This window comes from Bufo gargarizans, chromosome 4, assembly GCF_014858855.1.
Source record: "Bufo gargarizans isolate SCDJY-AF-19 chromosome 4, ASM1485885v1, whole genome shotgun sequence".
NCBI lineage: Eukaryota > Metazoa > Chordata > Amphibia > Anura > Bufonidae > Bufo > Bufo gargarizans.
Window position 1 is genome coordinate 230,264,620 of NC_058083.1, and position 9,805 is coordinate 230,274,424.

Consider the following 9,805-nt stretch of genomic DNA (forward strand, 5'->3'; position numbering starts at 1 on the left):
TAAATCTCACATTTGATGATGGACCACAGGTTCTCAATGGGGTTCAGATCAGGTGAACAAGGAGGCCATGTGATTAGATTTTCTTCTTTTATACCCTTTCTTGCCAGCCACGTTGTGGAGTACTTGGACGCGTGTGATGGAGCATTGTCCTGCATGAAAATCATGTTTTTCTTACCTTGCAGACTTCTTCCTGTACCACTGCTTGAAGAAGGTGTCTTCCAGAAACTGGCAGTAGGACTGGGAGTTGAGCTTGACTCCATCCTCAACCCGAAAAGGCCCCACAAGCTCATCTTTGATGATACCAGCCCAAACCAGTACTCCACCTCCACCTTGCTGGCATCTGAGTCGGACTGGAGCTCTCTGCCCTTTACCAATCCAGCCATCTGGCCCATCAAGACTCACTCTCATTTCATCAGTCCATAAAACCTTAGAAAAATCAGTCTTGAGATATTTCTTGGCCCAGTCTTGACGTTTCAGCTTGTGTGTCTTGTTCAGTGGTGGTCGTCTTTCAGCCTTTCTTACCTTGGCCATGTCTTTGAGTATTGCACACCTTGTGCTTTTGGGCACTCCAGTGATGTTGCAGCTCTGAAATATGGCCAAACTGGTGGCAAGTGGCATCTTGGCAGCTGCACGCTTGACTTTTCTCAGTTCATGGGCAGTTATTTTGCGCCTTGGTTTTTCCACACGCTTCTTGCGACCCTGTTGACTATTTTGAATGAAACGCTTGATTGTTCGATGATCACGCTTCAGAAGCTTTGCAATTTTAAGAGTGCTGCATCCCTCTGCAAGATATCTCACTATTTTTGACTTTTCTGAGCCTGTCAAGTCCTTCTTTTGACCCATTTTGCCAAAGGAAAGGAAGTTGCCTAATAATTATGCACACCTGATATAGGGTGTTGATGTCATTAGACCACACCCCTTCTCATTACAGAGATGCACATCACCTAATATGCTTAATTGGTAGTAGGCTTTCGAGCCTAGACAGCTTGGAGTAAGACAACATGCATAAAGAGGATGATGTGGTCAAAATACTAATTTGCCTAATAATTCTGCACGTAGTGTATATATATATATATATATATACATATGTACAAATTTGACAAAATGATAAATGCATGTATGAAAAAAAAATCCTGTTGTAAAAAAAATATATAAAAAAAAAAATAATAATAATAATAAAAAATCATCAATTGACATCCAGTGCATTTGGAAAGTCTTCAAACTTTTTCACATTTTCTCACCACCACCAAACTAAGTAATAACTGATGCAAATAACTGACATTTCAACAAGGCCTCATTTAAAATTTTCAGGTCTCCCAGCTGGTTTTCCTATGGCCAAGTATGGACCTTGTGCAATTTGCTGCAGTACGCAATGATAGCAATGATGTGTTGCTTATGGACATATCAATGCTGAAGCCAGTCTTTGGCTGCTGTCGTGCACCAGACCGTGTCCATAGCTGGCCAAAAGAAAACAAGGTGGGGAGCTGAAAATGGAGGGAAGGGAGCAGTGGGGAGCAGATTACTATAAATCTTTCATAATAGGATAACTGGCTATTTTTTTTACACTTTGACAGTTCAAGCCACAGAGTCAATTGGCAACCCATAGAAACAGTTACTTTAATGGATGTGGTTTTCTTGTAAGAGGTACAAGGCTGATTTACAACCCTGTCATACATTAGCCTAAATACAGCCCACCTACTCTACATACTTCATATTGTATCTGACTGTTCCTCTTGCTGTTAATATTTTATGCCATACCGCATCTCTTATCTTTCCTGTTATATTTATTCTTATTATTATCCTCATTAACCCAGAGACAATTTCTCTGTAAGCTATCACATCCATCAACAGGTTTTATATTGCTTTTACTTCTTGCTTGATAAATTGTCCATGTCATCTTGTTTAGAAAAGTCTACATGAAGGACAATACAATAACGTCCTATTTCAAAATGGAAAATACCTACAAAAAGCACTGAAATGTTCTTTATAGCCTGAAAGCATGAATTGGAGGTAAGCATTTGCACAGTTATAGCAGATTTAACTACTGTATATTTTCATTTTTGTTGTTTTGTGCATAATTTACATTAAAACAAAAATATATTACAATTCATCAGAACATCAACATAATATTAAGAGTAATTAAAAGGGTTGAACAGGCTTTGAATGGAGTCCTGGGGTCCTAACCCTGTGCCCCGTCACATAAAAAAAAACCACCCAGGTGTCTGCTGTCCCACAGCTGCTGCATTCCTGGGTGCTTCTGCTCCCCACAGGACCATGAAGTGGCTGGTCCCTTGACATCTGCAGCCAGTCACAGGCCTTAGTGGTCATATCAGTTTGAATGATGCATCATAACTGTGACCTCAGTAGCAGGACTATAATTGTCAGCAATGGAAGATGGATATTATCATGTACCACACATACAGAAGAATATGTACAGGTTATGGGCACAACTCTATTTACTGCAACAGTAAGTGTGTTAGAATGGTGCACAGTGCAAATAGCCTAGTATAATACCCCTTAGCAGCACCAAATACCATAATGCAGCATACCATACCTCCCCAACATCGCCAAACACCATAGTGCTGCACAATATTCCTCTCTAGTGTTATGGCAGGGGTGTGGAACCACTATGTGTGTTAACCAACTGATTTGACTTGGGGCAAAGCCTAATGACACTTGGCAGTCCATTGGTATTCAACCTTTAACCTTTGTACAGGGATCTGGATTTCGCTGAAGGGGAGTCACAGTGAAGCACAATACGCCTCCACATAATCACTGAGCAAATATCATAATGCAGCAAAAAAGCTCCCTAGCAGCACCAAACAAATGCCATAGTTTATCCCAAAGCTCCTCTTCAGTGGTGACAAATAGCACAATGCAGCATAAACAAAAATCCTTATGTGGTCTTTTGGTGGTACTGTAAGTAAAATACAGTTAAACAGCACTTCCAGTATCAGCACCTCCGTTTTCTATCCCCAAAGGCTGAGGCTAGCTGTCTCTGTTGGCCAGCATATGCTGCCGCAGCATGTTGTCCTTCTGTGGTTGTTTGTGACTGATACATGAAGAAAGATGAGGAGGATAGACATGTGTAAGAGGGTTGAGAATGCTTGCACCCTCCCTTACAGATACAGTGGGGCAAAAAAGTATTTAGTCAGCCACAAATTGTGCAAGTTCTCCCACTTAAAAAGACGAGAGAGGCCTGTAATTCATCATAGGTATACCTCAACTATGAGAGACATCAGGAGAAAAAAAATCCAGAAAATCACATTGTTTTATTTTTAAAGAATGTATTTGCAAATTATGGTGGAAAAAAAAGTATTTGGTCAATAACAAAAGTTAATCTCAATACTTTGTTATATACCCTTTAATGGCAATAACAGAGGTCAAATGTTTTCTGTATGTCTTCACAAGGTTGCTGGTATTTTGGCCCATTCCTCCATGCAGATCTCCTCTAGAGCTGTGATGTTTTGGGGCTGTCACTGGGCAACACGTGTGGTTCTGGTATTTTTGCTCAACGTTCTTGTGATCAGTTTGACCCCACGGCGTGAGATCTTGCATGGAGCCCCAGATCGAGGGAGATTATCAGTGGTCTTGTATGTCTTCAATTTTCTAATAATTGCTCCCACAGTTGATTTCTTCACACCAAGCTGCTTGCCTATTGCAGATTTGGTCTTCCCAGCCTGAGGCAGGTCTACAATTTTGTTTCTGGTGTCCTTTGACAGCTCTTTGGTCTTGGCTATAGTGAAGTTTGGAGTGTGACTGTTTGAGGTTGTTGACTGATAACAAGTTGAAACAGGTGCCATTAATACAGGTAATGAGTGGAGGACAGAGGAGCCTCTTAAAGAAGAAGTTACAGGTCTGTGAGAGCCAGAAATCTTGCTTGTTTGTAGGTGACCAAATACTTATTTTACTGAGGAATTTACCAATCAATTCATTAGAAATCCTACAATGTGATTTCCTGTATTCTTTCCCCCATTCTGTCTCTCATATTTGAAGTGTACATATGATGAAAATTACAGGCCTCTATCATCTTTTTAAGTGGGATAACTTGCACAATTGGTGGCTAATTACTTTTTTCCCCCCACTGTATATGTATCTTCTACACTCTTATGCTCAGTGACTGTTCAGTTACTATGGGTTAACTTTGATCATTGGCTACCAGGTTGACCTGTTGGATTGTTAAGTGCCTATTAATTGTGATAAAATGGCATTACTGTGTTTGTCATGGAACACGCTAACTCATGTTCTTGTGAAGGACTCTGATGTGATATGTATGAGAAACTGTTGACTGTACCTTATGCCACTGTACAATGCCAACATGATACTTACCGTATTTTTCGCACCATAAGATGGCAAAAAATCTCACCATAGACAGTCCCCATCTAACCTGACATAACTTGAGAGGATCTGCAGAGAAGAATGGCAGAAAATCCCCAAATCCAGGTCTGCCGATCTTGTGGCACCATACTCAAGGAGACTGGAGGGCTGTAATCACTGCCAAAGGTGCTTCAACTAGGTACTGAGTAAAAAATCTGCAAACTTATGTCAATGCAATATTTCGTTTCTGCTTTTCAATAAATTAGCAAAGATTTTGAACATTTTTCACTTGATGGGGAATAATTCTAACTTTTTATCCATTTTAGCACAAGGCCACAACATAACAAAATGTAAAAAAAATGAAAGGGTCTGAAAACTTTCTGAATGCATTGTAACATCGGACAGGATGTCAGTGGGTGCAGCAAATATATATGTGTTTAACTGCATGTAATAACTTGTAATGGGGTTCATTGCCATGTAGTTTGCAACACTGGGATGTGTCAGGGTTCAGTATAAGATTTACACATATTATAGCCCCATGCTGTGCAGCATTTTCCTGTTGGTGATAAATAGAAATGCCAATAAGGACCTTATGGTCAGAACATGTGGAGAACATGCTGAAAACATTGAAGAAGTTATATGGTAGTTAGCTTGCAAGTAGGACACTAAACTATAGACCTAGACAGAGGTTGAAGCAGTGACAGCTATAGCAGAAGGACAACATGAGCCCTCCTACCCATGAGCACTCAGAGGACTTGTGATAGGCCAGATCAAGAGGAACAGATCAGCCAGCTTATCAAAAAGAGAAATGGCTGTGCAAAGACTGAACTGAGCTAAGCAGAGATGCAGTACAGAATTGCAAATAGCTTTGGTTGTTAGTAACACTTGAGGATTGTGAGCATGTACGTATGTGCATCAGATGGAGAGGATCGAGGCCTTAGGTCACACACTTGGGTGTGTATAGTTTTAGCTGTGTAGATTAGTCACGATTGTATCAAGAAGGATTGTTGATGCCCACGGAGTTGGGTGCAACTCCAGAGGAGAAAGTATGTCTGTTGCCACCAATAAAGACTTTTGTAACTGGCAAGCCTGTTGCCTCAAAAGAGACTGTTAAAAACTACCAAGCCATTTTTTTTTCCATGGGAGACTCTTGTACCAAGTACATTATTTGCTTCTTATAAGATTGTTATAGCCAGTAAGCCTGTTGCCCCACAGAAGTTCAGTGAAAAACAATGTTCCAAATTACAGGTGTGCCTGCTTATTTCCTTTCACCATCTTTAAGTGGGGAGGAATCCACGTACACCAGTCACTGGCAAAAAAATCGTGGGTAAGGACGGAATCTCTTATACACAGGCACACAGCAGCAAGACAGTATGGATCCTAAGGTGGTCCAGGAGGAATTTTCAGGGCTGAGCAAGACTACAGAAATTTTCTGAAATCACAGGACAAGGCACACCTGCATAGCACTTGAACTCTGTGCAGTGGCACTTCCTGCCTATGGTCGCTACAGGGATCTTAATATAAAAAGCCCAAAAACATTTAATCAGGTAGGGGATCTGTGCATCACCAGACAGTGAGCCATGCCTTACCAGTGAGGCATGAGTCAGTTTGCTAAACTCCATTCTACACCAAGACATGCAATGCTACCAAAGCTAAGCATCATTTCATTAATGCTTTTCCTGGGCAAGGCCCCACACCACTGTAAGTCTGCTCCAATAGGCATACTATACTAAATATACCAATAAAAGTACTTAAAATACTCTTGTACAGTACAAAAAAGGTAATTGTTGCAACTCACTAATACCTAACAGTCTGTATGCATAGCACATACCATATGTGTTAATTACTTGTAAAATTTCCTTGCTATATTAGAATTTTTCACTCTATGAACTGACTTCCGGTTAGACATCTGCTGAACATAGCAGCTAGTCTCAAGAGGCAAAACTGCAGTGTAAAGCATGGGAGATTACTGCCGGCCTGAGCCTCTGATGAAAGCTAATGTAACTGATATTCCCTAATAGCAGCGTGAAAAAGCAACCACTGCCAACAGTGAAGGAAATAAAGACATTTGCAATCCAGGACACATCATAAATGTCCTGTACACCACGTGTTCTGTGAATAGGATCATTTTATGAAAATATGATTTCATTGAAACTCCATATGACAAAGGATGAAAATCATCTAAAAATTCTGAATGTTACAAAGGCCTCTACCTCTTCTAAGATTTTTTGCAGCATCTGAAATTCCTGTTGCTACAAAGGGAACAAAATTACTATTGTAGAATAGCTAACAATAATGCAAGAGCATTCAAAAGTTATTTGAAATATGCCTTTTTAAAACTTCAATACTGCAGCTGAATAAAGACATTTTTTAGAACATTTCCATTAAGCGAGCCTTTACTACATATAAAATCTATTTAAGTTAGTAGGTAGTAGCTGCTGAAGCTATTTCTAATTTTATTGCAATTCATTATCGGGTATGTAAAGGGAAATAACCTGTAATTTTTTAAACAGCTTTTTGAATTTAGTTCAGCTTTTGTTTCTTGCATGAACTATATAACCTTGAAAAAACACATAAGAGACACCATCATTTTCAAGAGGAAAAAAAAAAGGCAGTTTTCATCAGAAAAAATGTGTTTGAAAAAAAAAAAATGCTTAACCAGTGTCTACATCTTGTATATTTATGGGTTTTATGAATTTTCTCTTTTTAGCCTTCAAACACAGGGATATATGTCACCATCAAAGCTTTCGCATTTCAATGCTATGTGACAAGTGTAAATTAACTTGGTAGAGTTCTATTTCCTATACCTTTCTAGGGAATTAAAGTTGTGCATTAATTCCTAGAAAAGATTTCTTTCTAGGACCCTTCTGTGATAACAAACATATTGATTTAAAAATTGTCTGATTTATAAAATTGCCCCCATGGTTTTTGCAAAACTGATTTATGACCTGCGATCCATTTATCACTGTTGTGTAACTGCTACTAGTTTTGTCTTTCTTAGTTGTGAAGTTTGCCTACTATTAATTTCTTTTTGCAAGAAACAAATTGTACATTTTTTTAAACATATTCTGTAACACTACAATGCTCAGCTTGATATAGCTTTATATCTATTCTCCCCCACATAAATGTAAATATCTTTGCTTTCTATTGCGCCTCTAAAGGCTTCATCCAGAGACAAATGACCTATTGTTTAAATTATGTCTTAAAGGTAAATATATTTGTAGAATTATTGATAGTGTTTTTTGACATTTTCCATGTCAGTATGAATATCTCAAAAATAAAAATATAAAACTCCTGCAGCTTTCACTTTAGCCAATTAGCTTCGTAACAGGCTGACAGGTAACACCTAGGTATAAATAGTCCACTAACATGTTGAGAACACTCTCCCATAGAGTGAATCAATCTATAGACTAGGTTTCAAGGGTCAATATGACTGCTGTAAAGCATATCTGTGATGAATACAAAGTTGAGGATGAAATGCAGGGTCACCATCTGGTACCACTGCCAGCAAAGGGCTCTTTCACACTTGCGTTCTTTTCTTCCGGCATAGAGTTCCGTCGTCGGGGCTCTATGCCGGAAGAATCCTGATCAGGATTATCCTAATGCATTCTGAATGGAGTGAAATCCATTCAGGATGCATCAGGATGTCTTCAGTTCCGGAACGGAACGTTTTTTGGCCGGAGAAAATACCGCAGCATGCTGCGCTTTTTGCTCTGGCCAAAAATCCTGAAGACTTGCCGCAAGGCCGGATCCGGAATTAATGCCCATTGAAAGGCATTGATCCGGATCCGGCCTTAAGCTAAACGTCGTTTTGGCGCATTGCCGGATCCGACGTTTAGCTTTTTCTTAATGGTTACCATGGCTGCCGGGACGCTAAAGTCCTGGCAGCCATGGTAAAGTGTAGTGGGGAGCGGGGGAGCAGCATACTTACCGTCCGTGCGGCTCCCGGGGCGCTCCAGAGTGACGTCAGGGCGCCCCAAGCGCATGGATCACGTGATCACATGGCACGTCATCCATGCGCATGGGGCGCTCTGACGTCATTCTGGAGCGCCCTGGGAGCCGCACGGACTGTAAGTATACCGCTCCCCCGCTCCCCGCTTCTACTATGGCAACCAGGACTTTAACAGCATCCTGGCTGCCATAGTAACACTGAAAGCATTATGAAGACGGATCCGTCTTCAAATGCTTTCAGTACACTTGCGTTTTTCCGGATCCGGCGTGTAATTCCGGCAAGTGGTGTACACACCGGATCCGGAAAACGCAAGTGTGAAAGAGGCCAAACTCCTAATTTGCTACCACTTCACCACTTCAATTAGTAGATCTAAGACTACCCCTAGATTTTCACCAGAGTCTGTCATGAGGCAAATAGGACTTATATACTGGGTCCCTAGAAGCTGTCTGTGGTTTATAGAGATTTATACAACTGTTTACAGATTGCAATCCTAGTGCTGCAAGCAAGCAATCATTACAAATATGTGTGAAAGAACAAGAAATAGGTCAATGTAACCCTTAAAAATTGTAACATTAAGTATACTTTTTACAAATGTATGTTGATTAAAGCAAGCAATCACAGCACAGTGTTTATTTTCAAGAGCACTATAAGAAATGAGGACTGTGTTGTCATTGGTTGTTCTGCATAATAAGAACAGTTTTTCTGTTTCTTATGAATCTCACCCATAGTTTTTATTTGATTATTTAAATGCAAAGTACACCATATTACATCATGGTACAAGGCTGGGTATGCACAATCAGTTTTTGTTTATGTTCTTTTTAAGCCTCTCCTGAGTATAGGTCCTGCATGTATAATGCGTTCCTGGGTTTGGCTTCAAAAACTGCATCACAAACACTGACCATGGAAACCTAGGTTAAGACATGAGGGGATATTTACTAAAGATGTTGCGCCAGAATTATGTAGCAAAATGCGGCAAAAAGAATGGCATTTTGATTTGCTCAAAATATGTCAAAGTGTAACGGAAAGCTGGCAACGCACTCTCTCCCTGCAGCGCCGGCAGGATCCCATTTGTGAGGAGGAGTGAGGACACGGCCGGCGTCCTCGTCTCCATGGTAATAAGGGGTGGAGAGGACCCGGCCACGCACTCCTCTTCAGCGTGGCAAGCGACCTTCATCCCCTAGACAACGAGCAGGGAGGGAACTGAGCGCCGATGTCAATGAGTTGGCACTTAGGTGTATTGATGTGCTGGACATGGATCACGTGTAGTGATGATCAAGCATGCTCGGCCGAACACCAGTTGTGCTCGAGCACAATGCTCGAGTCTCTGCCCCGCATGTTTCTTGGCTGCTACGCAGCCAATAAACGTGCAGGTAAGTGCTGCCCTTACTGTAATGCCGTAGCCATGTTGGCTGCTGGCATTACAGTGATTGGCTGGCCGGAACGCGTCCTCAGTTGCTATGTAGGACCCGATGACGCATGTTCGGCTCATTCTTAGTCAGGGGGAGTTGTGCTGAGGAAGGGACAGACAGTGTAGGG